A 27,751-nucleotide genomic window follows, 5' to 3' on the forward strand; every position below is an offset into this window, starting at 1 on the left:
AACTGCGTAGCAATTGGCTAATAATTGTGCGAAGAGTGCGTTGGTTGCAGAGTCAGGCATGGTATGCGCCATGGCAATGCCATCTGCTGATTAGCAGGAATGAGAATCTCTTACCTTGCTGGCTGGTTACCACACAAGATGTCGGAACCTTGCCCTCCATTGTACACCCCAAGTGTGGGCTGGGTTTGTGGGTGTCGGTTGTAGCCTAATCTTTTTTGTTTTCCTCTCTCGTTTTGGTAGGCAAACAGACCTTGCTGACTGAAGGCAAAGACTCCTCCATCCCACCCACCCTCCCAGCTGCCGCGGCCATTGACCCCTCCTTCACAAGGGGCTCCTGCAACTCCCCAGTGGTGCGTGTTGGAATGGACTTCGAACCCTGGCCTCTTGGGATGCAAAGGTAGCTGCTTCCGGTTCCCAAGATGCCACTAGGAAGTGTGGGGTGGCCAGTCTGGGGGTTGCTTCTTAGGATATGGACTGTGTAGGGCCTAGACTCACCTTTCCCAGTGGGTTCTGATCCGGATGGTGGTCGCTTAAGCACTATCAGTGAGGATGAAACAAGTGTTGCATGGAGAAGAAAGCCCCAGCCCGGGAGCACAGCACCTGCATTTGGGCCTTGGCTTTGTCATCGACTCAATACTTACCCTCTGGATCTTGGTGTCCCCACCTGTGAAATAAAGAGGTTAGCATAACTGGCCTTTTAAGGATCTTCCCAGTGTTTCTATGGCATGACAATGAATGGTGCCAGCAGTGCCCCGGCTTTGCAGGCAAGGACCATTCTCTATCAGATGCCACTCCCACATCTCAGCATTAGGTTGGAACTTCATCTTAGAAGGGCTGGACAGTAGTTCTAGCCTTTCTCCATCTCCGGAGGCTGCTCTGCTCTGAGCTCATGTGTGGTAGGAGCTGGCCTGGGGATGATTTATCAGGCTCTTTTCAGTGGTCCTCCAGCCCAAATAGTACCCTTCATAGAGGAGAAGCTGTAGGTGCCTTTTGACCCAGGCTTGGAAATAGCCCTTTGCATAAGGCAGGTCACTCATGCCAGGGAGGGGTAGTCTGTGGAGCTGGTACTGTCGGATATTTACCTGCAGGTATCAAACGTGGCAGTTCTTGGGGTGAGGGGTTGACACACAGTGGGTGACTCATTGCATGTTGGTCATTATTCGGTATTTTCTTGAGATCCCAAGGGAACCAGTCCAGAGGGATGGGGTGTTTGTGAAGTTCATGGGCAAGGTCTAGGGATGGAGGCGGAGGCTGAGGGCCTAGAGGATGTCTGGGGAGGGCAGGGCTGGGGGCTGCTGTTCCTGTGTGTGCCAGCCTGGAGCCTGTGTCCCTGGCTCACCTGCCTGCGCTCCTCCTCCCCATGGTCGCCCTGGGCAGGTGTGTCCTGCCCCTCCCTCTGGGGCTGGGCTCAGCAGCCCTGGACTTCGAACTTGCAGGGAGGAAGTGCTTGCAGAGATGGGTGCCTTGGTGCGCACTGGGATTTGGTAGGTCCTTGAAGCCGCAGACCTGCTTGAATCCAGGCCATGCCTCCTCGGGGAACTAGCTCTGGATACAGCCCAGAGATTTGCAAATCAGATGCAAAAGTGGCCTTGGGTCGCTGTGGTGGGGCAACTGTGTGGCTGCGACTCTTCTTCCTGGTGTGCAGAATGTGATCATGCTCCTGAAGTTGGTCCATCGTACTTAGGATGTGCTGCCGTTGTGCCCTGGATAGCACCAGGGCTGTTTAGACTGTCACCTGGAAAAGGCCGTGGCGGGAGTTTCGTGGCGCTGAAGTCTTCTGGGTTTGCTCTGGCACCTTCCCGGGCTGTTCTTAACAGACTCTGCTTCCTCTGATGATCATGAATCTTGGGATGCAGGCCCAAATGTATCCGAGCCTCAGGGTGGTCTTGCCCAGCCCTGCCCCGTGCCCTGCCCATGAAGAGGCTGTGAGTGCCTGCGGAGCCCCTCCCCTCTGAGAGGGTAATGTTTGCCTCCTCTGTTCTCAGTGGCGGGCTTTTTGTTTTCTTCCTTGCCTGGGCAAAACACGCCCATTCGCTTTTCCCTTTCTGAAGTTTCCACTCTCTGTTGACTCCCAGGGGTCATACATCAGCTGGGATTTGTGCCTGGCATGGGGCATGGGTTCCACAGGTCCGGTGGGACACCTGCATCCTGGCATTGGCTGTCTTGGACTTGATAATGAAGCTTAGGAACTCCAAGGGCTCCAAGAGAGAATATCATGGCCAAGTCCCTTCTCACTTAGCCCTTTCCAATAACCAGGCTGGACTCCAGGCAGGGGCCTTCTGTGGCAGGACTGACCCATGGTCTCAGAGCGGTCCTGCCTCACCAATGCAGACCAGGGGGCAAGGCTGTGTGCAGGTCTGATCTGCAGGCCTGGCCCTGTCTGGCTCAGATTCCCCCACCTCGGGCTCCTCTGCAAAAAAGCTGGTTGCATTTATCTAGCAGTTACAGAGGGTCTGGGGCCAGGCGCGGTGGCTCACGCCTGTAATCCCAGCACTTCGGGAGGCCGAGGCAGGCAGATCACTTGAGGTCAAGAGTTCAAGACCAGCCTGGCCAATATGGCAAAACCCCATCTCTACTAAAAATACAAAAATTAGCCGGGTATGGTGGTGCATGCCTGTAATCCCAGCTACTTGGGAGGCTGAGGCAGGAGAATCACTTGAACCCGGAAGGTGGAGGTTGCAGTGAGCCAAGATTGCACCCCTGCATTCCAGCCTGGGCGACGGAGCAAGACTGTCTCCAAAAAAAAAGAGAAGAGTGTCTGGGGTCTGCCAGTCACTCACCAGCAAACAGAGGTGACAAGACTGTCCCTGTTCTTATGGAGTCCGGTGGGGGAGGCAGCATGAAACAAACCCGCAAAAACAAAAAAGGAAGATGCCAGCAGAGAATGGAAGTAGGAGGTGGTGATGGGAAGTGACTGCTTGGCACTCCTGGCAGGCTGCTCAGAGGTGGTTTCTCGAGGACATGGTGACATTTAGCTGACATTGAAGGACAGGAAGTAGACAGATCAGTGAAGAGCAGGCAGAATATTCTAGAAAGAGAGAACAGCTAGCCTAATGGCCCTAAGGTAGGATGCCCTCAGTGCATTCAGCGACTGGAAGAAAAGGCTGAGTGACCAGGACGTGGATGGGGTGGGTGTCAAGAGGTGCAGGGCTTTGTATGCCTGGGGAGAAGTTGGGATTTTATGCTTAGGCGATAGGAAGCCACTGGAGGGTTTTGAGCAAGAGGTAAAGTGATGTGATGGTTTTTTGGTTTTTGGTTTTTTTGGAGATGGAATCTCACTCTGTCGCCCAGGCTGGAGTACAGTGGCACAATCTCGGCTCACTGCAACCTCTGCCTCCCGGATTCAAGAGATTCTCCTGCCTCAGCCTTTCGAGTAGCTGAGATTATAGGTACATGCCACCACGCCTGGCTAATTTTTGTATTTTTAGTAGACAGGGTTTCACCATGTTGGCCAGGCTGGTCTCGAACTCCTAACCTCAAGTGATCCGCCCACCTCAGCCTCCCAAGGTGCTGCGATTACAGGCATAAGCCACTGTGCCCAGCCAATGTTTGTTTTAAAAAGGTAGTTGGGGCTGCCAAGGGAAGAAACTGGGAGGCCAGAGGGGCAGCTGCCATAGCCAATGGTGTGAGAGGATGGTGGCTGGGTGAGGAGGTGGACAGGCGGGGAAGGAGTCAGAGTCTGTGTGTGTGTAAAGGAAGAGTTAGCAGGACTCAATGGTGGATTCAATGGGGCAAGGAAAAGAGAGGGCCCCAGGATGACTCCAGCATTCTGTGCCCCCCGATTTGTGACTCTGTGTCTTTTCCTCTCTCTCCTGCGCCCTGAACACGACAGTACCAAGAACGACCCACGGCTTTGAGAGGGTTAACGAGGGTTAACGTCTCATGCATTAGGGGAGAAGCGCCATCTTGGAGCCATGCTGACTGCTGAGAAAGGCTTGTTTGAGTGGATCGGGCTCCTTGTGGAGGGAACTGCTTCTCTCCGGCACTGTTTTCAGGAGTGAGGCTGGGAGCAGGCCGGGACACACACTGTCCCTTCGGCCCGGGCTCTGCACTGAAGCCAGCTTTGTGTGTTTGCTCCCTGGGTTCTGTGCTGGGTCTCAGATTGGGTCTAAAGGTTGGCTGAGTTTCTCTCTCTGTGGCTTTGAATGTGATCTGTGTGCTCAGGGCTGAGCTTCCGCACACCTTTTTCCACATGCCGAGTCATACAGAGCCTCGTCGATGAGCTGTGAGGGCTGACAGATGGGCTTGTCTGAGGCCCCCACATTTCCATGGGGCCGGCTCAGCCTCCGGCCCCTGCTCATCAGCAGGGATCCTAACAATGTTGCCACACACAAAGGTGTGAATTGCCCCGGTACCTCGGTACCTCGCTCACCTGGAACCCAGGCCAGTCTCCCTTTTCCCAGTTCCTCTGACATGAGGCTCCAATCTCCTGGGTCCTGACACCATCTGTGAGGGCCAGGTTGGGGCGGGCATTCCCAGCATCGACGCTGTGATAGCAGTGATCTCCAGCTCCCCTGGACAGGCCCCTTGCCACCCTGAGCACTGCCCTGTAGCCCGGGAGCAAGCCAGAGGCCTGGTTGGCGAGCGTGAAGCTGTCACAGCCGGCTGCCAGGCTCGCGTGAGCACTTGCCCTTGCTGGCAACGTATTCCCAGCCATATGGGCCAGCCCAGCCTTCCAGGAACACTCTGGAGACCTGACCTCCATGGGGGTGACAGGAAGGGAGGGCCCGTGATGTCTTGCGGGGGCAAGGGTTGGGGGGGTGCATCGGGGATGTCCCAAGTGGGAAGCAATGTGTGGCACAGCAGCCGGGCCCTGTAAGGAGGCTCTGGAGGCCTGACCTCCAGAGGCAGTGACGGGAGAGAGCAGAAGTGCAGGCTGGCAGCAGCTTGCGGGGGTGGTGGGGCTGTCCCAGGCCTACAGCTGGTGCCTCTGCCTGGCTCCAAGGGGCGTGTCAGCCAGTCTTCCTGGGCGTGTCTGCTGGCCTCAGAACACTGGGCTGACCCTGCGGGAGGGTGTGTCTGGGTGGGAGGCGTGTGCATCTGTGCACGCGTGGGAGGTTTTTCTGCTTTCTGCCTCTATGGTCTGCACTAGATCCGTGACCTTCACTCCTAACTGGACTGGACAGTTCTCATGCCATCCTCCAGGGCTTTGATCTGATGTGAAGCTGGCAGCTCCACGGCCTACAGCTGGGGTGGGGGATGTAGAGGGGCGGGAGCAGGAGGGTTCCCCACCTCCCACTATGATTTGGTGCTCCAGAGGATGGGTAGACCCCAAGGTTGCCTCGGGCTGAGCAGAGATGTGGCTGGGAGTTGGTCTGGGAAGAGTTACTGATCTTCCTGATTTCTAATCTGAGCAAGCGTTCCACCTGGTGGTGCCAGGGCCTCCTTCCTCCGTTCTCCCCATGCCCCCTGCCTTCGGAGCAGACACAGGAAACCCCCGAGTCTCGCCATGCACGGGCCCCAGGGAAGAGGGACTGGGAAGGGCTGGGGGCACCTGCCCTGTCTGGAGCTACTCGGGGAACTTCTCAGCGGGTGACGCAGTTGCTCCAAATGATGGGACGACCCATGGATTTGGGAGGGTTGACGCTGTGCGGTGGACGAGGGGAGAAGCGCCTCTGCCCTGCCTCTGTCCCTGAGTGCCCACAGTGAGAGAGGCTGGCATCGGAGAGGTGACTTCAGGTCTCACACATGGAAGAGTCCTGAAGTCCTGACTGCATCGTCTCCTCGTGTAGACCTTCAAGCTCCTCCTCTCCGGTCTTCTAGCAGGTTCCCCTATCTGCTTTTGTTCTGGAATCTACCCAGGGATAAGCCTGGTCCAGGTGAAGGCCCTTAGGCCCAGAGCCACCACCCTGAGGCATGAGGCAGCCAGTGATCCCCTTGTTGCCCACCTTCCCCAGGACCCCTGGATACTGCCACGTTCCCACCCCCACCACTGCCGCTTGCTCTCTACCCTTCAGGCCTGAGGGTTGCTACCCTTCTGCTCACCACCCAGGTTTTCTCTCTGGTCCGGATCCTTGGCTTTCCCCCAGAGCAGGGGCTTTTCTGAGCCTGGGTCTTGCTCTGGTAGCTGGGTTGGGACCCCCGTGGCCAGCGGGGTAAGAAGAGGAAAGGTGTAATTAAACACTAGTTTCTTCTCCAGAAATGCTAATCGGGAAAAGCAATTAAAAGCAACTTTTTTTCCCCTTAGTAATCTGTGTTAAGAGCTGGTAATGAAGTTTAGGGCCGTTGTGACTCAATATTTCAGCTTCACCGACTCAAGTCAAAACAATCCGAGCCCAGGAGTTTGCCAGCAGCTGAGCTGGGCCTGGGCAGCAGCTGTGAGTCCCACCCCGTGCTGCTCTCTGGGCAGAGAGAGGATCAGTCCCAGCTGTGGGGAGGGGGTCTGGTGACACAGAGATGGGTCCCCTCAGACATCCCTCAGAAGACCCTGGAAATGCATCGTAGTGAAAATGCTTAGGACAAGGGTTTGGGGAGCACCTGGTTTGGCGGCAGGACTGAGGAAGCATGGGGTCCAGTAGGGTCAGGGGAGAGAAACTGGGTACTTGAGGAGCCCACTGGGTTGGGCCAGGGCTCAGCCTCGGAGGTTCAGAGCCGGAAGAGGTGGTGGTCCAAGTCCTGACCTGTCACCTCTGGCCATTCATTTTCCATTTCCATTCAGCGACACTGAGGGTAGCCATTGCAGGTGCTGGAAATGAAGAGGAGGCCAACGTCCTGCCCTCGTGAGGTTTACATTCGGATGGAGGGAGCCAAATGATACAGGAGAAAAAGGAATAAAGGATGTACTGGATGGCGACACGTGGGAAGGAGAAAACAAGAGCCGCTTTGCAGAACAGAATAGGGAGTGAGGGGCAGGTGGGTGGACGGCTTGTCATTTTAGATGTGGGTCCCAGGGAAGGGGTCACTGTGACGGTGACATTTGGGTGAAGACAGAAAGGAAGTGGGGGAGTGAGGCAACCTAATCAATATCTGTAGGAAGAGCGTTCCCACCAGGGGGAACAGCAGGTGTGAGATCCTGGAGGCATGTTGGAGAAGCAAGGAGGCCAGTGTGGCTGGAGCAGAGTGAGGGGCAGATGCCATTTGAGGTTGAGGGGGTCAGGGTGGAGGACCCCTCAGATCCCACAGGACTTGCAGGCCATTGTGAGAACTCTGGCTTTTACCCAGAGTGAAATAAGAAGCTTTTTGAAGAGTTCTGAGTGCCATGATCTGATTAGGAACAAGCTCTTTATTAAAAAACAAGACCCACCTGTCACCAGCTCCGCCTCTCACAGGTCGCATATGTGCCCGGCTCTCCCTCCCTGAAGACACTCTCTCGATGTTGCATGTGGGAGCGGGCAGAGGAGGCACAGAGAGGTCCGTCTGGAACTCACCCTGCTCTAGCCTGGGCCTCCTTCCCCCGGTCCTTCTGGGGAGCCGCTCAGAAACAGGGTCTTGTCACTTTAAGCAGCCCCCACCCGCCTCCCTGGCCTGCTTTATCTGAAGTCCAAGCGCATGTTGTTCCAGGACCGATCCGCTTTAGCTAATTAATAATCTGACAGGAGCCACCCAGGGGATTAGCCGTTGAGCTGAGCTCCACCAAGCCCCAGCAAATGAGCCCTGTGCTCCTTGGGGACGTGGAGGTGACTTTGGGGGGTGCAGCGAGAGGGGACCCCCGCAGGTGAGCTGTGGCATTGGGCAGTGCAGGCGTGATGGGTGAGGGAGGAGGCTGGGCAGGGCAGAAAGTGATGAGAAGAGCCTCTTGAAAAGAATCTGCTGTCCTGAGACGGACAAGGACCTCTACTCCCCCTCACTGCCTCTTTTGTCCTGCTCACACCCCAGGAACTGTCCCCCCCTGCCAGGTGCTACCTGCTGAGTCACTGGGACAGGCTTGCCAGAGTTAGCAAATAAAAATACAGGATACCTAGTACATTTAAATTTCACACAAATAGCATGCAATGTTTAGTATAAGTATATTCCATGCAATGTTTGGGACATACTTACATGAAAACAAGTTTTTTTGTTTGTTTGTTTGTTTTTTGAGACGCAGTTTTGGTCTTGTTGCCCAGGCTAGAGTGCAATGGCACAATCTCGGCTCACTGCAACCTCCGCCTCTCGGGTTCAAGTGATTCTCCCTCCTCAGCCTCCCTAGTAGCTGGGATTACAGGTACCCGCCACCACACCCAGCTAATTTTTTGTAATTTTAGTAGAGTCAGGGTTTCACCATGTTGACCAGGCCGGTCTCGAACTCCTGACCTCAGGTGATCCACCCGCCTTGGCCTCCCAAAGTGCTGGAATTACAGGCATGAGCCACGGCACCTGGCCATATTCATTGTTTATCAGAAATTCACATTTCACTGGGCATCCTGTATTTTCTCTGGCAGCCCTGAGCAGGGAGGGCCGGCAGCTGGGGGCTCCCTCTGGAAGAGGCAGCACTCCCTGGGGAGCTGCCTGGGGACTTTGCAGGCAAGGCAGAGCTGGGGTCACGATGACCTCCACTCCCACAGTACAGGGAGAGGAGGGTGATGGCAAATGTCAGCTACTTGCTGGAGTCTCCCAGCCTGTATCTGGCCCAGGTGGCCCTTGGGTGAATCAAGTCTAAGTCCCCGCAGGGGCATCTGTGGCCACCAGGCTGGGGAGCAGTTCCCCAGGAACGCCTCCCCTGGTGAGGCTGCTATCTAGGAATAGTCTGGGGGCCTCTCCAGAGGGGGCCGCCTGAAGTTTCTGGGGTAATTTGGGAGGATGGCCATCCGCTAAGGGCATCTATTCTGAGCCCAGGGAAAGGTGGGCAGGGATGGCCCTCTGTGTAGGAGGGGCTGGACCAGGCCAGGCACAAAGTCAGGGACAACAGCCTGCTACGCAGGGCCACCGCTGTGTTCTAGGACCTTTGGGCACTGAGCAGGAATCCCCGTCTGCTGCCCTCTTCACACCCACCCCAACTGGGCAGCCCGTGCTAGCTCCTTGGGGAGGGTGTGCCCTGCAGGGGCTGGCCTGCCTGGGCTGTCACTTTGGGGCAGGGAGGGGAGGGCCCGTCTGGAGTGGAAAGCTTGATGGGGTCCTTACTGCTCCCTCTGGTGACCCCTCACATCCTGGCTCTGTTCCTGTGACCAGGGAGCTTAGGGCTGCCAGCTGGTGGAGGTCCAGCCTCCTGCAGCCAAGGGGCCTGATGCCAGGCGGGCAGTGCCCCGAGGTGGGAGCTCTGCGTTCTGGCTCTGTTCTCTAGGAGTTAACAGCATCCTGTGCCCTGGGAGGCCTCCTCTCCCCTGGCCCCCTGGGCTGCCCTCCTCCCAGCCTTTCCCGGCACAGCCAGCCAGGGCATCTTGTGGTGTGAGCAGAAGGGGGCTGGGGGTGCCGCACGGGTGGGAACCTCTTCCGCTTCCCGAGCTCTCAGCCTCTTCCCCGGCCTGCCTGGTGGTTTGGCCCCGTTTCTCGAGCCGGCTGCTGCCCGTGTTGCCTCTGACCAACATCATTAGCGTGGGTATTTATATTTCATTAACAACATTAAGCCCAAATGGCATTAAAAGCAAAGCTGGTGATAAATAGCTTATTAATAAACAGGGAGTGCTCCGTGCTGCCTGGCCTCTCCCAGCCCCGGTGTTAACCCTTGCTGCCCTAGATAAATATGCCTCACCCTAAAGATCATCCCCCTGAAGATGGGGCCAGAAGTGCCGGTCCCTTCTCTGCCCTCTGTCGGCTACTCTGAGGTCAGTGTGTCTTGGATTCCATGCCAGACAGGTCTGGGTCACTTGAGCTCACAAAACCTGGCCAGACCCCCTTGGGGCCTCTAATCAGATCCTTGTCACCCTGTCCTCACTAGTTTTGATTCTGGGGATTAATAATTTAGGAAATGTGGCTTTTCTAGGTTGTAAGCTAAGATCTTTCCTATTCTCTTTTAGCTGCATCTGAAACAAGGTTTACAGACTCAAAAAGACTCACAATAGTAATAATAATAATAATAGCAACGACAGTTACAATCGCAGCCAGCATGCACTGGGTATTCACTGTGTGCTCACCGCTGTCTTGGTGATCACTCCACACACAGCAGCTCTCAAACCCTCCAGTGACCCCAGGAGCGTCCAGCTCAGCCTCCTTTTATTTTTTATTTTATTATTTTATTATTTTATTTTTTTGAGACAGAGTCTTGCTCTGTCACCCAGGCTGGAGTGCAGTGGTGACATCTTGGCTTATTGCAACCTCCACCTTCCAGGTTCAAGTGATTCTCCTGCCTCAGCCTCCCGAGTAACTGTGATTACAGGTGCGCCACCACGCCTGGCTAATTTTTGTGTTTTTAGTAGAGACGGGGTTTCACCATGTTGGCCAGACTGGTCTCGAACTCCTGACCTCATGTGATCCGCCTGTGTCAGCCTCCCAAACTGCGAGGATTACAGGTGTGAGCCACCTTGCCTGGCCTCAGCTCCTTCTATAAGTGGGCAAACTGATGCCCAGAGAAGTGAAGCAGGGCCCGGCACGGTAACTCACACCTGTAATCCCAGCATTTTGGAAGGCTGAGGTGAGAATTGCTTGATACCAGGGGTTCAAGAGTCCCATCTCTTTTTAAAAAAAAGATAAAAAATGAAAATTAGCCAGGTGTGGTGGTGCACGCACCTGTAGTCCTGGCTATTTGGGAGGGGAGGCTGAAGTGGGAGAATCACTTGAGCCCAGGAGGTTGAGGCTGTAGTGAGCTGTGATTGCACCACTGTACGCCAGCCTTGGCAGCAGAGCGAGATCCTCTCTCTTTAAAAATTAGAAGAAAAAAAAAGAAAAATTGAAGCAAAGCAGCATCACTAGCCAGGGCTTATGTCACACAGCCCCTGAGCTGCTGTCATTGTGCAGTCGACCCTGAAACAGAAGTCATTGCAGAAGGACCCAGCCCTGGCTCCTGGGCCTCACGTGTGCCAGGGTTTCTCAGAGCTGTGGCTCCGGCCTGACTCTCCCTGCCCCCGGGCCCCTGCCACTTCGTCATGCAATGCCCCTGTCTAGGCGTCTAGGCAAGCTGCCTGCACACAGGTCAGCTGTCCAGAGGGCACAGTTACGTACCTTGCAAGCCACCACTCCACCTAGGACCCAGAGGTGCCAACAGAGAGCCAGCAGGGTGTCTGTGATGCTCCAGAGACCCATGTGAGCCTCTGCTTCCAACTGGAGCAGCTTCTACTCGGTGCCCCCCTGGGGAGCGGGGAGCAGCCAGGCCTTGGTTGTTGGGGGTTATAAGTTAGTATTAATATTTGTTAGATGTAGGGTCATCTTTTAACACTTCAGAGAAATAGAGGCATGCTCAGCCCTGGGTCCTGTCACAACCCCAGCTCCCTAGCTGAATTGGCTGAAAGTAGGAAGAGAAACTGGAACCTTGTCTAGGTTAAGAGGCCTCACTTAGAACTTCCTGCTACAAGAGTCTCCTTATTCGCCTGGTCCATTCGGGGCTGTCTGGGCCACGCCTGGCCAAAGGGGGAAATGGGACTGTCTTGGAGTTTGCAGCATTAAAGGGAAAGATAGGCTGGGCGCGGTGGCTCACACCTGTAATCCCAGCACTTTGGGAGGTTGAGGCGGGTGGTCAGGAGATCAAGACTATCCTGGCCAATATGGTGAAACCCCGTCTCTACTAAAAACACAAAAAATTAGCTGGGCATGATAGCGCACACCTGTAGTCCCAGCTACTCAGGAGGCTGAGGCAGGAGAATTGCTTGAACCCGGGAGGTGGAGGCTGCAGTGAGCCGAGATTGCAGCCCCCGCGAACTCCAGCCTGGGCGACAGAGTGAGACTCTGTCTCCAAAAAAAAAAAAAAAAAAAAAAAAATTCGGGAGGAAGGATGGAAAGATGGAGGGAGAGTGGAAAGTGAAGCTGCCATGTGGTTGCAAGGAGGGGACAGGGTGGAGGGCACGTCGTGGAGACCATCTGGCTGTGTCTATGAGCACTCAGGGAAGACAGAGAGCTCATTAATTAGCAGGGCTCCCGCTGTCTGTGCAGGGCCCCGGACTGCTTCTCCCAACTCATTCCCAAGCTGGGAAGGAAGTTGGGACGCAGCAGCCGTAGGGCTCCGCATCAAAGAGGGTCTCATCCTGATGCCTGCAACCTGACCAAGCACTCCCCAAAGAGAGAATCGAGTAGGGGGACCTGGCAGGGAGACCTCACCGGACTGACGTGGCGATGTTAGGGCTGCCTCTGGAGGTCTGATTCGCATCTGCTGCTTCTGCCGAGAAGACCTCCACGCTTGCTTTGGCCATGCGGGCCTTGGCCATCATGGCAGGGCATGGTGGATGGCTGGGAATTGGAGACACTGTGGAGTTTATGATCATCACCTACATTACAGTTCAGGTGACTGTACAGACATAAAACCAGTGGTCAGGGACCCCAGACCAGGAGCAAGCAGTGGGGAAGGGCCAGCCAGGCCTGCCCCTGCCTGGAACTAATGGTCAGGTCGGGGAGCTGATTGAGAGAAAGAGGTATGCTAGAGAGAGAGGGGCTCTGGAACCAGGCTGACCTGAGTTGCAGTTCAGACCCACCGTTTTATAGATGTGGCCGTCACTTCACAAGCTTAGCCTCATTGTCCTCCTCTGTAAAATGGGCACAATAGCATCGTCTTTGCTGGGATGTGTTCTCTAAAATGCCTGTGACCAGACCTGGGACCTGGTAGGTACTGAGTGAGGGGTCCCTGCTGCCTCTATCACTGTTAGGCCCACTCCTAATTTGTTGTCGCTAACGTCTGTTTGAGAAACAGAAAATGAAACGGGTGAAGAACACGGTATACACACAGGGCTCGGCCTGCCACCCCTGCCCAGGAGTAGCTGCTACAGCAGTAAGCACAGGCCGGGCCTGGCAATCACCTTCTCTGCCAGGCTTAGAAGGGGAGTTGGACACAGGAAGCCTTTGAAAGGCGAGCACAGTGTCCCCTCTCCTAGTGAGTACTCATTCTGGAGGGGAGCTAGGTGTGGTGAGACACCCCTAGTTCCAGGCAGCTGCAGTGACCCACGAGACAGCAGAGTGGGGGTCTTCAGCGTGGTCGCCCCTGCAGCCTTTGATGCCACGTGTGCGGAGGCGGATTCTCTCCCGTTTCTTGCATGTGGGCTGGGCTTTGATTAGGGACCCTGAGCCCAACTCACCTTCTCCCTACTCTGCAAAGCCCGGGATGGGGACTGCAGCTTCTGCTCGCTCACTGGAGGCGTGCTGAGATGTGTTCTACTCCAGGGTTCTTCCCTGACATCTGAGTGGAATGCCTTTCATCTGCCGCTGGGACCTGGCCATTGTTAGACCCTCAATGGCAGCCATTGCTTCTGCCACGGTTTGGCAGGTGCTAGATTTAGCACTTAGTAAGATTCCCCTGCCCATGGGATTTGGTTTATCTGCTGGGTTGCATCTATGAAAGATGAGCGTATGCAGACCCCTGCCTCTCTCTGCAGACCTCACCTTCCCAAGGACGGCTTCCCCTTTGCTTCCCAGCCTGATCCTTAGTCTCAGGTGGCCTATGTCTCCAAGGGCCACAGGCTCAGAGGGGATGGGGGTGGCTGGTGGAGTGGCTGGAGCCTCCCGGGGTGAAGGGTCTGTGTGTGCTTACCTTGCTTTAGGGGAATGGCACTGCCAACTGGGTGGCCATCACATGCCGTTTGTCACTCTGTGAACTTCTGGGCGTCCACTCCGGGTTAGCAGGGGCTATGAAGGGAGAAGGCATGGGGTCATCTATCTTGCCCACATGATCTCAGAGCTACCCAACCCCACATGGGCCCTAGAGAAAGGACAGGTGGCAAGAGCCTGGAAAACGGCTCCTGGGAGTGGGGAAGGTGACTTGTACATCCTTTGCTCCACGCTCCAGGAGCCAGGCCTTTTGGCTTGATGGGCAGACCTTCCAGTGGGTCAAAGGCCACTCCAGATCTGAGCTTTGTCTTTTCCCTGCTCTCTCACCTCCAGGGGTGCTAGAGAGAGGGCACCCTCCCTTCTGCCCTGTGGTGGCCCCAACATGAGGCCACCCATGGGCTGGGGTCTAGGACGGCTCTAGGAGAAGGTCCCGGGCCCAGGCTGGCTCTCGGTTGGGGTGCGAGGTGCTGTCTTGGTTCTGCGCCTGCCCCCAGCAGTAGGCATTGCCAGCCTTTTTAGCAGACACCCCTGATGCCAGCCCCAGGCAAGGGGCCCTCATCTGAAGCCACGGGGCTGGGAAGGCAGAAGGGATCCCGCGCAGACTCCTTCCTCTGGGAGCTTCTCCTACTTTCATTTTCTTTTCGCCACTATTTTTTCCTGGGGTCTAATTAAAGACTTGGAGCCGTTTACAGCCTGTGGTTGGCTTTTTATTTGGATCTTTGGCAATTACCTCCTGCCCTAAAATAAGTTTCGATGGAACAGGGGTAGGATTCTTCTTTTTGGCCGAGTTCTCAGCTTTAATTTTGCCGTGCATGCGTGTGTGTGCGCGCACGTGTGAGTGATGGAGTGTAATGAGGCCCTTCCCTCCCCGCTCTTCCAAATCCTGCCTCCTTGTCACTCTCCTCATCTCAAGTGTCCTGTGGCCAAGGCAGAGGCCTGGATGGCAGGAACAGTATGTCCTCAGCCTCGCCCTGCCTCGAGGCCACTCTGTGATGACAACAGGCAGGTCATCTGTTGACTCTGTCCCAGTTTCTTCACCTGTGAATGGGGCCAGTGGGCCGGGCACGCCAGAGGCTCCCCTCCGCACTGCTTGGTGGCAGACCTCTCACTCAGCAGAGTAAGGTGATCCCTCGGGGTGGGAGGAAGCCAGCACCACCGCCACCAGGCCTCCTTTTCCCCTCTTGATACACACTTTGTGTTTGAATAGGAGCTCGTGATCATGTGCCCAAGGCTCTTCCCCATTTTTGCCCCTCTCGATTCTCCCAGCTTCTGTGTGAGCAGGTGCGATCACCCCATTTTCTAGACCTATAGGGTCATAGGTGCCCTATGGCCAGAGATCATTAGTGGCTTTTCTGATCTCTCTCGGCTTAGAGGGGATAGAGCATTGGGATTCAGACCCAGGTACTCTTTTCATCCAAAATCCACACCCAGGTACCCAGGAGTGGGGACATCATTTGTGGGGCCCAGCGCACAAGGAAAATGCAGGGCTTCTTGCTCTAAAACGATTCAGAATTTCACAGCAGTGACAGCAGGACGTTCAACCCAGCAGGTGCCCTTTGAGTATGAGACCCTGTGTGGCTGTGTGGGTTACACACCCAGGAAGCTGGCCCTGCTCACACCCGCTTGAGTCCCCTGTTTGCCTCTGTTTCAATCCATGTGGCTAAGGGCAAGGAAGGTCAAGAGGCCGTCTTTGTTCCCTGTGCCTGGCACTGTGGCTCACTCCTGCAGATGGGGAATACCCTGGATTCTCCCAATTCTTGGCCTGTCCCATCTGGCCTCTGTCTTATAGGCACAATGCAGGCTGTCTGGGGTTCCCTGAGTCTCTTAGGGGACTTCAGACCTAATTAAGGCCACCTGAGACTTCATGTGAGTCAGAGGTGAGGAAATCAAAATAAAAGGACAAACAAAATTTGTAACAACTCTGTTTCCTTGGGGCAGAGGGTGAAGCTTTTGGGGATCAGTCCACCCAGTCCCATTTAGGAGCCCTGTGGGATCTCTCTTTGTCAAACAAAGCAAATGGTGACCTGCCAAAAATATCCAGGTCATACTGGGCTTTGATTGCTCTGCCTGGGCTAGAAGGTCAGGTAGCCTCTTCCGTAGGCTCATCTGGGAACTTCCTCACCGGTTGTTGGGGACTTGGAGTGGCCGTGGAGTCTTAGGGGGTAATGGGTGGATTGACGGAGCACATGGCAGACATGCGTCTGTGTGTACCGTGTACCGGGGTGCCTGCGCGCTCCGGTGAGGTCACAGCTCTCCAGCGTGCCCCACAGCTCTTCAAATGAGAGCTGTCAGGATGAATGGCTCTCGCTGGCTCCCCAGACAGACAGTCCTTGCCTGCCCATCTGGGACTGTGTTCCCCTGTCAGGACACGCCTGCTCATGGCACCCTTTCTCTCTTCTGCTAATGCCCCCCACCCCACCCCCAAGAAGTCCGGGTACCAAAGTTCCGGCCCCAGGACCCCACCCTTGGCTCTCATTACCATGCCACCTGCTCCCTAGAAACTGTCTAAATTCTGGACTTTGGGCAAGTTTCAGGATTAAATGTGTCCTAAAAGCCACAGCAGCTGTTTTTATGGGTGGGGAGGGAGCAACTTTATCTAAAATCAGGGGGCAGGGTCGGGGTGGGAGTGCCCTAGGCGTAAGGTCTGAAGCAGTTTGAGTCTAAGGGGGAGAGAGTGCCCGAGTTTCCAAGGACTGATTAGATGGTATGCCAAGTGTATTAAATTTTGCAGACATTTTAACAGCAATATGCTAGATAGTTGGGTGTCCCCTGAGGCGGCTGGATTTTTTATATCCTTCACAGAAGGTCAGAACCCTCTTCTGCCTGCCTCCCCCCGCCGCCCCATGCTCCCCGCTCCTCTCTCTCTCTCTCTCTCTCTCCCCCTCCCTCCCTCCCTTTCCTCAACAATTTCCCTTGCTTCTTGCTCTCTGCTCATCTGGTACCTAAAAGACCTCCCATCCCGCCTGTCCTCCCGTCAGGGGATCGGGGGTCTCCAAGGCTGGAGAGGGGCACAAACGGGGTACTTGATTTCTATTTTTCTCCCCTTCCCTCTTCTCCTCCCCCCACCTCATCCCCCCCCCCATTTTGGAGACTGTTGTAAGACCTACTCCCTCCCTCCTTATTTTTATAGAAAAAAAAAAAAGGCAGGAAAAGAATCCATCTGGCATATGAATAATTGAAATGGCTCAACTCTGTTCCTGTTGCCGCTGTTTGTTCTCAGCTCCCCCGGCCCCCAGCCCATCCCCCTGAGTGCAGGTCTCTACGTGGAGGATGCAGGGGCACACTTAGAAGGTTCTCGGTGGAGGCCTAGGGCTCTCCTTCATCCTGAGCCCTTTCTCCCCATGAACCGATGGGTCTGAGTGGGGCCACTTGGAGATGTAGTCTCCTTCTCCCTGACCATGGGGACAGCCAGCCTTGGGCTAGAGTCTCCCCAAATATCACTCACCCTTGAATGGCTCCCTTGGCCTCTTGGGCTTCAAGGGACAGCTAACTGGGACCTGATTTCTTCCAGAATCCCCTTGGATTCTCCCTTTTATGCCCAGACTCCTCCTGTCCCCCACCCTCTGCCTATCTGTCCTGAGGGTTCCAGTGCCCTGCCTGAGCTTCAGGGACCACAGGGACCCCTGTTTGGGGAAAACTGGCTTTGGCAATACTCTCCGAGTTCTGTTTCAGTACTGCTTTCAGGGGCTGCTCCACCCCCAGGAACTGGCCCAGGCTTCTTGCTTAGAGGCTTTTTTATCTTTTTTCTTTTTTGTGAGATGGAGTCTCGCTCTGTCGCCCGGGCTGGAGTGCAGTGGCGTGATCTCGGCTCGCTGCAACCTCTGCCTCCCGGTTCAAGCAATTCTCCCATCTCAGCCTCCCAAGTAACTGGGATTACAAGTGTGTGCCACCACGCCTGGCTAATTTTTTGTATTTTTAGTAGAGACGGAGTTCCACCATGTTGCCCAGGCTGGACTTGAACTCCTGACCTCAAGTGATGCGCCTGCCTCGGCCTTCCCAAGTGCTGTGATTACAGGCGTGAGCCACCTCACCCGGCCAGAGGCTTCTAACTCCTCACCATCCCATTCCCTTTCCTCTCCTTCCTTTCAATGTGCTAAGACAAGCGCTTGCTCCTGGCTGGAGGATTTCAAGTTCTTCACTTTTAGATTCAGGCTTTTTATGGGGAACCATGAAAGACAGAGATTTTTAACTTTGTTTTCTGTGACAAGTTGAGCGAAAGCACATGGGCAGGAGGTGGGGCCAGGCCAGGGACTGGGGAGAGAATGGACTCAGGCCTGGCTGGAATCTCTGTCTTTTCACTTTCCACAGCCTGGACCAGCTGCACACCAAGCCCCGTGTCCGAGCCGAGAATTCACTGTCTCTTTAAAACCATTTAGAGGAAAAACAAAAGAACTTTAGTACATTAATTCTAGATGAAGATGGGTCTCCAGATGACAGCCTGATCCACATTATTCCCTGCAAGACAACTTCCCTTCTCCTCCGCCCCCTCCCGCCTTCCTGCCCCTCTGCCCAGCTCTTTGTCCTCCTCCGTGGTTATTGCTTTGTGAAAAGCGGACACCGGGGTGGCATGAAGCCTAATCGTGCACTTGATGTTTGAGAAGTCAATACTTCTGTCTGTTTGGGACATCACGTTCATGTCATGTGTGAGGTATTGACTTGCAGCTGTGGGCCCTGTGGTTGCAAAGTGCTGGGAGCCAGTGTGTCTCAGAACCACCGAGCAGTCATGGTGGGGTTGCGGCTGGGGGCACGTGAGAAGCGGTGAGGGGTCCCTGTCTGGGGGCTTGCTGGGTTAGGCACACTAGGTCTTAGAATAGCACCAAAATGTTCTAGATCTCGCCTGGCTTTGGGGGAAAAAACGTACGGATACACACCAACTGCCCAGTAAGCAAAAAACAATTCAGATGAAATTCAAATCATGTTTGTTAATATATAACTATATATATATAAATATATATAAAAGTCATTTGTAAAGACTCCTACACATGTTATAAAAGCTGCAAAATGTCTGGCATTCCAGGGCCTAGTAGGAATAATTAGATATTTGTATCCAATAAAACTGGCTTGATGGGGAAATCGTTTCCCTCTGTGTGCATTCTCAGTTGAGGGCGAGTTTCGGTGGTTGGGTTTGTTTTTTTTCCCGATAGTAAAACCAGGGGTTTGGCACCAACAAATGTATTTCCCGTAAATATCTAAATCTCTTTTTTCCACTGTGAGCTCTGCTTGACCAGCCTCATCATGCCAGCCCAGCCCGTGCTCATCTTCACTGGAGAGCTGTTTGCATAGAGCACCCACCCTGGACCCGCAGCCTGGGCCAGTGCTGGAGCTTGTGTGTACCTGTGTCTGCTCCCTGTGCCCTGCCGCCCCCACCCCCAGGACAACTGCTGGTGGCTCTTTTCCAGGCTTGGCTTTGCTGTTTTCCTCCTTGAACAAGTCCCTAGAATGGGGCTTCTGCCCTCATGTTCTTTAAAGCCCAATCTAGAGCCAGGCGCAGTGGCTCACACCTGTAATCCCAGCACTTTGGGAAGCTGAGGCAGGTGGATCACCTGAGGTCAGGAGTTGGAGACCAGCCTGACCAACCTGGTGAAACCCCGTCTCTACTAAAAATACAAAAATTGGTGGAGGTACACACCTCTAATCCCAGCTACTTGGGAGACTGAGGCAGGAGAATCGCTTGAACCCAGGAAATGGAGGTTGCCATGAGCTGAGATCCCGCCATTGCTCTCTAGCCTAGGCAACAGAGTAAGACTCTTATCAAAAAAAAAAAAAAAAAAAAAAAAAAAACAAAACAAAACCCAATCTAAGTGTTTTTTAGACTTTTTTTTTTTTCTTTTTTCAGACAGGGTCTCACCCTGTCGCCCAGGCTGGAGCGCAGTAGAGCGATCATAGCTCACTGCAGCCTCCACCTCCTGGGCTCAAGTGATCCTCCCACTTTAGCCTTCCAAGGAGCCAGAACTACAGGTGTGCACCACCCCATCCAGCTAATTAAAAAAAAAAAAAAAAATTTTGTGGAGACTCAGGATCTCACTGTGTTGCCCAGGCTGGTCTTAAACACCTGACCTGAAGCAATCCACCCACCTTGGCATCCCAAAGTACTGGGATTACAGGTATGAGCCATTGTGCCCTGAAATTTTTCTGATTTTACTAAGTACTTCCTACCCACAATTTGCAGTTTCTCTTCCTCCACCTCCCGCTTCTAGACCCTTCTCTCCCACCTCTTCAGAGCTCTGCTTGGCCTCCCGGCCTGTTGCCTTCAGGGCCTCCACCATGGTGCGGCTGCCCTGGGGAGACACTGCTTCAAAGCCCTGGCTTGGGGGACCCTCAGCCCCATCCTCGTTTCTCTCCCATCTGTTACACAGGTGTGAACAGATGGAGCCAGAAGGAGTCATAGATCCCCAGGACCTCACTCTCCCATTATACAGATGTGGAGCTGAAGCCCGGGCTGGGGCACATGGGTTAGTGGGAGGGGCTGCGCTGGCTTCAGGTTCCTTACTGGAATGGGGCAGAGCTGGGGCCTGAAACACTGCCCTTGACTTCCAGCAGGTTCTGGGAGTGGGGAAGATACACAGGCCTTGCCTCGACATTGAGCCACTGTGAGACACTGGGCAAGTGGCGTTGCCTCTCTAAGCCTCGCTCTTCCAATTTGTGACATAGAATCAGTAGCTCGTATCCTATGGGGTTGCAGAGAGGAGTGAGTGAACTAAAAGCCAACAAGCCCCTGGGCTGGTGCTGGCGGGGGTGGGGTGCTTTCACTGTAAGGTGATGGTAACTGGCACTCACTCTAGCTCAAACGAGGACACGCTGTGACACTGGGTCACTGGAAGGAGACCTTGTCCGTGGGCTCCACCTGTGCGGTGGGTTGACTGTGGTCCCTTTCTCCCTTTGCCCTTTCATGGGGGACTCGTCTGGGATCCCAGCACCTTTCGGCTTCCCAAGTCTCAGCCTCAACTCATTTCCGCGGGGAAGGAAAAGCCAGGACCAGCGGGAGAGCTGGCAAAAGGCATGTGCTGGATAGGTCAAGGTTTAATCAGGAACCAGAACCCCAGAGAGAGGGCCCAGAGAAACAGGAGGGAGGAGCTGCAGGGTCTTTGACATAGAACCACCCTGGCTGGGACATTTGGGCCAAACTATAGCTTGGGCTCTTGAGGGGCTGGTGACCCTATTGTTTTGACAAAGGGCTTTTAGATCAATGACAAGAAGGCCCCTGAAGGCTCTGTGGGGACTGGAAGCAGCCAGCAAGGCTGGGAGAACCGGGAGTGGGCCCGGGGAGCGGAGGGCTCAGGGAAAGGTCTGGAAGCCTGAGTGCGCACAGCCGAGCTTAATTACTGAGCAGCAAGGCGAGTGAGAACAGACAGCCCCTGTGTGGGCCACGCACATGCTGTGCCCCATGCCCTTCCCTGAGCATGTGGTCCTCCTCCTCCTCACCATGGCCACCCTAGGCCTGGGCCCCTGGGAGGGTTTCCCTTGCAGTGACACTCACGGAGTGGCACATGTGAGCTTCACCTGCACCCCTACCCAGAGAGACAGCAGAGGTGAGCCCCAGGCGCACACACCCTCCTCGCGAATGCACCCTTCCGGCAGCTGCAGGTGTCACCGCACGCTGTACGCCGGGGGGCTGGCCGCTGGCCTGAAAAGAACAGCCACCCTCCAAAAGACGCCTGGGTGACTTGTTTTTCGTTGTTGTTTTTGTGGGTTTTTTTCCCTTCTTCCCCCGGACCCCCAGCAAAATTTAAAAAAAGAACTCAACAAGAAGCAGAGCCCAAGCTTCCTGTGACTGGTTCTCAGAGAAGCCAGTCAAATCTCCTCTTGTTGAGAACATTTTGACAGCATAAAATTGCTGCCGGAATGTGACTTTAGCGAAAAGTAAAAAAAAAAAAAAAAAAAAAAAAAAAAAATCCTTCCTTCATGCATATGGAGTTTTTTGGAAAAAAAAATGGTATTTTAATGCTTTCTATTAAATTGGGACTAAAAGTGGTGTCTTAATTTGCATGCATTAGCATATTTGCATATAGATCACTGAAATGGTGGAAGAGAGAAGAGCCTTTAAATGAAAATTCTTTTAAAGGCACAGGCCTGCCTCCCTCTCTTCTCCCTCTCCCTGTGGGGTTTATGCTTGATCTTTTCCTCTCACCTTCAGCCCCGCCTTTGTGTCCTCCCTGCAAAGGGCCAGTTGGGTCGAGGCCCTGCCTCTCTGGAGCTGGTTTGGATGGGGTCGAGGGGCTGGAGAAAGCCCTGGCCCAGGTCTCCCCATGGCCCTGCAGCCTCCTCGTGCGGGCAGAATCCCACCTGGCCTATCCTGGCAGTGGCTCTGGAGGAGGGGCCTGTGTCCACAGCCAGCAGGCAGGTGGCCTCTCTACCAGCCATTGTCCTCCCCTCTCCCCGGCCCTTCCCCTCCCACCCACCCCTGGCCATGTCACTTCTTCCAGGCCTGCTGTGGGCACCCGTCCTTCCAGCCACTGGCCTGGGCCTTTGGCCACCTGGCACCAAAAGGACGGGGCGGGTGGGGTGCTCTGCGTCCTTCCGGGTTTCCTGCTGCGTCAGCGTCCCTGGACTGAGACATTCTGGGCTCCCCCTTCCCACCTTCCTCACCTGGAAGGCCCAGGTGGCCCTGTTCCCTTGGGTCTCTGGTTCAAAGGTCACCTCCTTAGAGGTAGCTGAAGCAGCCCCACCTCTCTCCTCGGTCAGTCCCTGTCACTCTCCTTGTTTTATTGTCTTCGTAGAACTCATTAGTTGTCATTTATTAGTTGCTCAGTTGCTCGTCCCCACCCCCACCCTTGCCAAGGGAAACTCCGCGAATGAGGCACCTGCGGCTGTCCTGTCTGTGGCCCCGCCCCCGGCGCTCGGACAACATGAGGCACATCGTGGGTGTTGAATGACTATTTGTGGAATGAGAAAAAGGGGGCTGGGACCCTACCAGGGCTGAGCCTGTGTCCCCAGCGTCACTGCCTGACTGTACCCAGCGCCTCACAGGGCCGTGCCCAGCCTTCCTGAGATGGCCTCAGCCTGGCAGGAAGAGCAGGCCTGGAGTGGGCTGGGACCTCTGGGCTGATCCACGGCCCTCCAAGCACCTCAGCCCACTGTCGCTCCTTTGGGCAACAGGTTGGGGCCAGGCCCTGGCCTTGGTGAGTGGGAGGCCCTGGTGGCCTGCGCCGATCTTGCAGCTGCGGGCAGTAGGAGAGGCTAATGGAGCTGAGGGTCCCCCGTGGCAGTCCACAGACCCTAACCCTTACAGCCACCTAACTCCCTTGGGCACCCTTCTTCCAGGTCTGGGAGGTCCTCCAGATATTTCGGGGTGCACAAACAAGAACCCAGCTTTCTGTCTAGATTGCGCTCGCTGGCGGGTCCTGTGTGGGTGGCTGGAGTCCTAGGGAAACCCCATCCCCTTCTCTGCCCTCCCGCGGGGCAGCCAGGACGTGAGGTCTGGCCCTTGAGTTCAGTGCCCTCTCTCACTTCACTGCTGTGGTGGGCTGGGCCTTCTGAAGGGCCCCTCCAGGCTGACGGCAGCCTTGGGCTCCATGCCCAGCCTGAGGGGGGAGGGCCCACGAGGGTGAGGGGGACGCCCAGGGTTGAAGCGGGGCTGTGCCTCCACCGCTAATGAAAATCGGAAACCAATTGAGCAGGACAAGGTGCCCAGCCAGCAGGTTGTGGGAACGAGGGGCCTAATGGATGTGGCTGGGCGGGGAGCGGATGCCTCATTGATCGCCCAGTGGCTATATTTATCCACCTTGGTCTGTGGCCCCAGCAGCTGGATGGAGCAGGGATAAATAAATGGCCACTGAAATATTCATGAGCTGCACATGCACATCCGTGGTCAGGGGACTGCCAAGGGCCTTCTCTTCCTTCCTTCTCCCCGTCTCTGCAGAAGCCTTTCAGGAAATTCCTCCCACCTGGGCCAGGTGAAGTGTGGCACAGCCCCAGTGGGCACTCAGCCCAGCCCATGGCCCCAGGAGCACCTGCAGGCCCGGGCACCTCCCACCCAGGCGTGCCAGTCCCTGCCTTCCCCTTGTCCCCATCATTCCTCCCACGTCTCTGTCCTTCAGTGATGGATTGGACACGTGGGGCCGTGGCTGTCTGCCTGGCCCTGTGTCCGCTACTAGACCGTGTACTCCTCAAGGACAAGCTGGTGGTTCACTCGTCCTTATTTCCCACATGGCCTGGCATGGTGCCTGACACATCCTTGAGAGAGGGGCCTCGTAGGTGATGAATGAGAACTCAGAGTTGGGTTTGAATCTCCGCTCTGCCCTGTTTGTTATGGGGAGTGATCACGCTTTGCTGGACTCAATGTACCCATCTGCAAAATGGGATTAGTAGCAGTGTTGCCAGGGTTTCTTAAGTGTGGGCTTGGGACTGCCCAAATGAGAATCCCGGGTGGAGCAGGTTAAAAACAACAAGCTCGGCCCCATCCAGACTCACGGGATCAAAACATGCCAGGGAGGGGCCTGAGGACTCCCCGGGTTCGGGGTTCTCGGTGCTGTGCTGCTCACTAAGGTCTGGAGCTCCTGTCTCGTTGCCTGCTGATCCCTTTGTCCAGGTGGCAGATGCTGACCGTGAGCCCAGAGTTCTGTGTGTGTTCTCTAGGACCTGAGTGATGGGGACCAGGGGTGTGAGGGAGGTGCTGTTCTGAAGCGTCCATCAGTTGGGCATTCTGGTGAAGCTGCCTGGCTTGGGGGTTCCCGGAGACTGAGCTGAACTTGGCACAGTGGTCCTGGGTGGCAGGGCCCAGAAATGCTGCCAGTACCGTCCATCAGCAACAGGTGGATGGGGTTGGGCGTGGCCACTGGGCATCGTCCATGACTTGGGGGGCGTCTGTTGCAGGACAGAGTGATCTTTGGGGTTTCCTCTGCCTTTAATGCTCTGCCTTGTCCCTGTGTTGTAAGGAGGTCAAACTGCCCTGCCCCTGGGTAGGAGGGAGTGGTGTGAGCAGAGCAGCTACTTGACCACAGCTGGCTGAAAAAGCACATTTTTCAACCTGATGTGCCTGGGGCTGCCCCTGATCCTAAGCCACTGCCTCTGGGCACCCTGGGTACCTGTAACTCCCAGTGTCCCCTTGGTGCAGCCCAGAGCCAGGCACTGATGGCCCGTCGGCTGACTCCGGGCCTATCCCTTGGTAGGCAGATGCCCATGGCTTGGAAACTGTTTGACCTCGTTTAACGGAAGGGACTGAGAGTTCAGCTGGCCATCTGTGGTGGGTTCTCTGAAAACTCGGGACACAGAAACCGGGAGAGTCATTTGGGATGGGTAAAGGCAAAACCTCTGTTCCTGGCACTTGGCTAAGAGCCACCAGCCATCCATCCTTCCTGCAGCACACCCCCTCCCCCAGGCAAAGTTTGATCCAAACAGAAGCAAACTTTGGGGACAGCCCTGGCGCTGCGTGGAGCTGGCTGAACCTGCGAGTGGCAGCGGGAGCAGAGGGAGGCAGCCCTGGCGCCCGACTCTGCCGGTCCCCCGTCCCCTCCCAGAGCTCCCGGGCCTCGCCCGCGTTTGCAGGCGCCTCTCTCGTCAGCTCAGAATGCAGCTTGGGGCCCGTGGCGGCTCAACCTTTCCCTCTCCCAGAGCCCCGGTCTAATCAACCCCTATAATTTATGCAGAAAATATGATTTATATTTAATTTCACCACACTTGCATTGTTAATTTGAGATGTAATTAACCCGTCGCCATGACAACTAATTTTGTGATGCCGTAAATTACCGCCGTCTTTTCATCAAAATTCAGTTACTTTGGCTCCTGTGTGCAATGTACTGATGCAATTAGGTTGCTAAGGGCAACTCAAAAGTGTTCAATTTCTTTTGTGCAACTGCAATGGGGTAGAAGCTCCCTTGCGTCCTCCCAGGGTCCCGTTGGCCATGGGGCGGGGAGTTGAGGGTATGTGGCCGCCCTCAAGGGATGCCTCTGGAAAGCCAGACTGGGTGGGCACTTGTGGCCCCCCACTTCTCTCTCTCCCACCCTCTTCTCTCCAGTAATTGTTTTTAAACAGTGACCCCTAGATGCACGCTCCCCAGACCCTCCGTGGCACCCCAGGGCAGGCGTAAAAAGCCGTCTCCTTAATGGCATGGACCATGCCACACACCTTCCTCCCCCAAACATAGCGGTGCTCTGGTTAGAGAGAGAGAGAAAACCACATTGCCTTTCTTCTCTCCTGGTGTCTAACTTGTTTATATAGATCTTCCCTTCTCCCTCTCTCTCTCTTTCTCTCTCTCTTTTTTTCTTTATTTAAAACAAAAACCCTCTGTGTTGCTTTTGTCACGTTAATTCCCATTTTGCCAACACCAGGGGCCCAGGCAGACGAGTTACCAAGGAACACAAAATTTTAATTAGTGTATTTTAATCATTCAGGCTTTCCGAGCTAATCCACATGCCCTAGAGAATTCCCGAGATGCAGCTCTGCCCTGCTTTACCATTTATTGTTGAGTCTATTATAATTACTGTTAGCAGGTGGGGACTGGGAGATGTTTATTATGAGTTTTTCATCTTTAGTATAATTACCGAAAAAAACAAAATAAAAAGATGTCGTTGTATTTTGTTTCCTAGAATTTTTTTTTTCCAAGGGAGGGCACGGCCATGAGATTTTTTTTTTTTTTTTTTCCTTGCTTCGTCCCAGGCAGGTGACTTGGAGTTTCGGTGCTGGAAGACACACTCCTTGAGATCAGCACGGACTGGTGCTCAGTACTCCACAGGCTCAGGAAGGGGAGCGGCTGCCACCTCTGCCTGTCATCTGCTCAGGCAGGCCCTGGGGTTGTCCCCTCCCACCCGCGTGTGCTGTTGTACATTGAGAGAGCAGGGCTGGGATGTACCAGCGCTCCTCCTGGGCTGGTGGCCCTGCCTGGTTGGGTCGGCCTGGGGGCCTGGCCAGGTGGACCTGTCAGGGGTGAGACTAGCACTTTTGCTAGTTATTAATGTAACAGTTAACATTTATTCAGTGCTTGGTATGTGCCAAGTGCTGTGCCATGCCCTTTAGCTGCATTATTTCATGGACTCTCCCTCAGCAGCCCTGTGAGGCAGGTGCCAATATCACCTCTGATTTTATAGAAGAGGGGGCCAAGGCTGGGGATCCCAGAGCTAAGAAGTGGCAGGGAAGGATTCCAAGCCAGGTGTGTCCCCAGAGTCCAGGCTGCCCAGTACTGACTACACTGTACTGGCTCCTCTGAGCTCATCTTCCTGGTCTCATCATAGACGCCACCTCCTCCCAAAAGCCTTCCAGGATTAGTGGAGACTGAGTTGGGGCTCTCTTCCTATATTCCCACAGCTTTCCAGTCTCAGTGCTCATCCCTCTGAGTTATAGTTGCCCGGTGACTTCTCTGCTAGCCTCTGAGAGTAGGGACCGGTGAGGGTGGAGCCCTTTTTGCCATTGTCCCTGATGAGCCTCTAGCATTTAATGTGGTCCCTGACACAAAGCCAGCTCTTGGGAAGTGTGTGGGATAGACAGGCGTGCAGGTGGACCTGGGAGGGTGCTGTGCCGTGAGCTTTCTCTCGGCAGTGGCGGGTGTCAGGGTCTCTGGACACAGATGTTTAGCTGGTCAGACATGCCACTCTCGGCAGAAGCCACAGAGGCTGTGTCCCTGAGCTTCACATTCTTTGGGGAATGACGACCTGGGGCCCCGGGTCAAGTTTAGGTCCTGTCCTGGGGACTTTGGATGTGAAATGAAAACACACAACCTTGGCTTTCACATCCAGTCCCCTGTGCTGGAGGCAACCCTGGGAAGCCTGGCCTGCCCTCTTTCTTTCCTTTCTCCTCTTTAAGATCAGTTTTCAAATGTCTTCCCCTCTCAGTGATGATTTTGAAGTTTCCCTGGAAAATTCCACATCTCTGCTCTGGAGCCAAGCCAGAGCCGAGGACCGTGGGCTTTCCCAGGCAGAGCAGAGCAAGGTGATCTGGAGCCCGCCTTTGCTCATTTCCAGCCTGGCTACCCCCAGGGACCAGTGGGGGAAGATAATTAACACGTCCCTGGGAAGGGGCCCAGGGCATCCTGTGAATTGCACACTGGTGGCAAGACTCCCTGTTCGGCTCTAAATTCTTAGGCACCCTCTCCACCAGCTCCTCCTTATGCCCTGATGGGGCAAGTGCGGCCCAGGGCAGTGTTACCTCACCTGGATCCCACGCCCCCTGCACTGCTGCTGCCACCATGGGAGCCAGACCCTTTTCAAGCCCAAGGCAGAAGGGGTCACCTCCCCGGGTGATTCTTTTACTCCTTGTAGGACCATCTCCCCCTCCTCTGCCTCT

At 55.0% G+C, this 27,751-nt stretch overlaps 1 protein-coding gene across 1 annotated transcript in view; it reads left to right on the forward strand.

Annotated features, from left to right (window-relative positions):
- Positions 1-239: 239 nt before the first annotated feature.
- The window catches only part of CASZ1 (castor zinc finger 1), a 122,437-nt gene continuing 94,925 nt past the window's right edge, over positions 240-27,751 (forward strand). Inside the window, exon 1 of the mRNA XM_007980592.3 lies at positions 240-397. The gene's annotated coding sequence lies outside the window, so the exon portion shown is untranslated. The remainder of the gene's footprint in view (positions 398-27,751) is intronic.

This window comes from Chlorocebus sabaeus, chromosome 20 (assembly GCF_047675955.1).
Source record: "Chlorocebus sabaeus isolate Y175 chromosome 20, mChlSab1.0.hap1, whole genome shotgun sequence".
Classification (NCBI taxonomy): domain Eukaryota; kingdom Metazoa; phylum Chordata; class Mammalia; order Primates; family Cercopithecidae; genus Chlorocebus; species Chlorocebus sabaeus.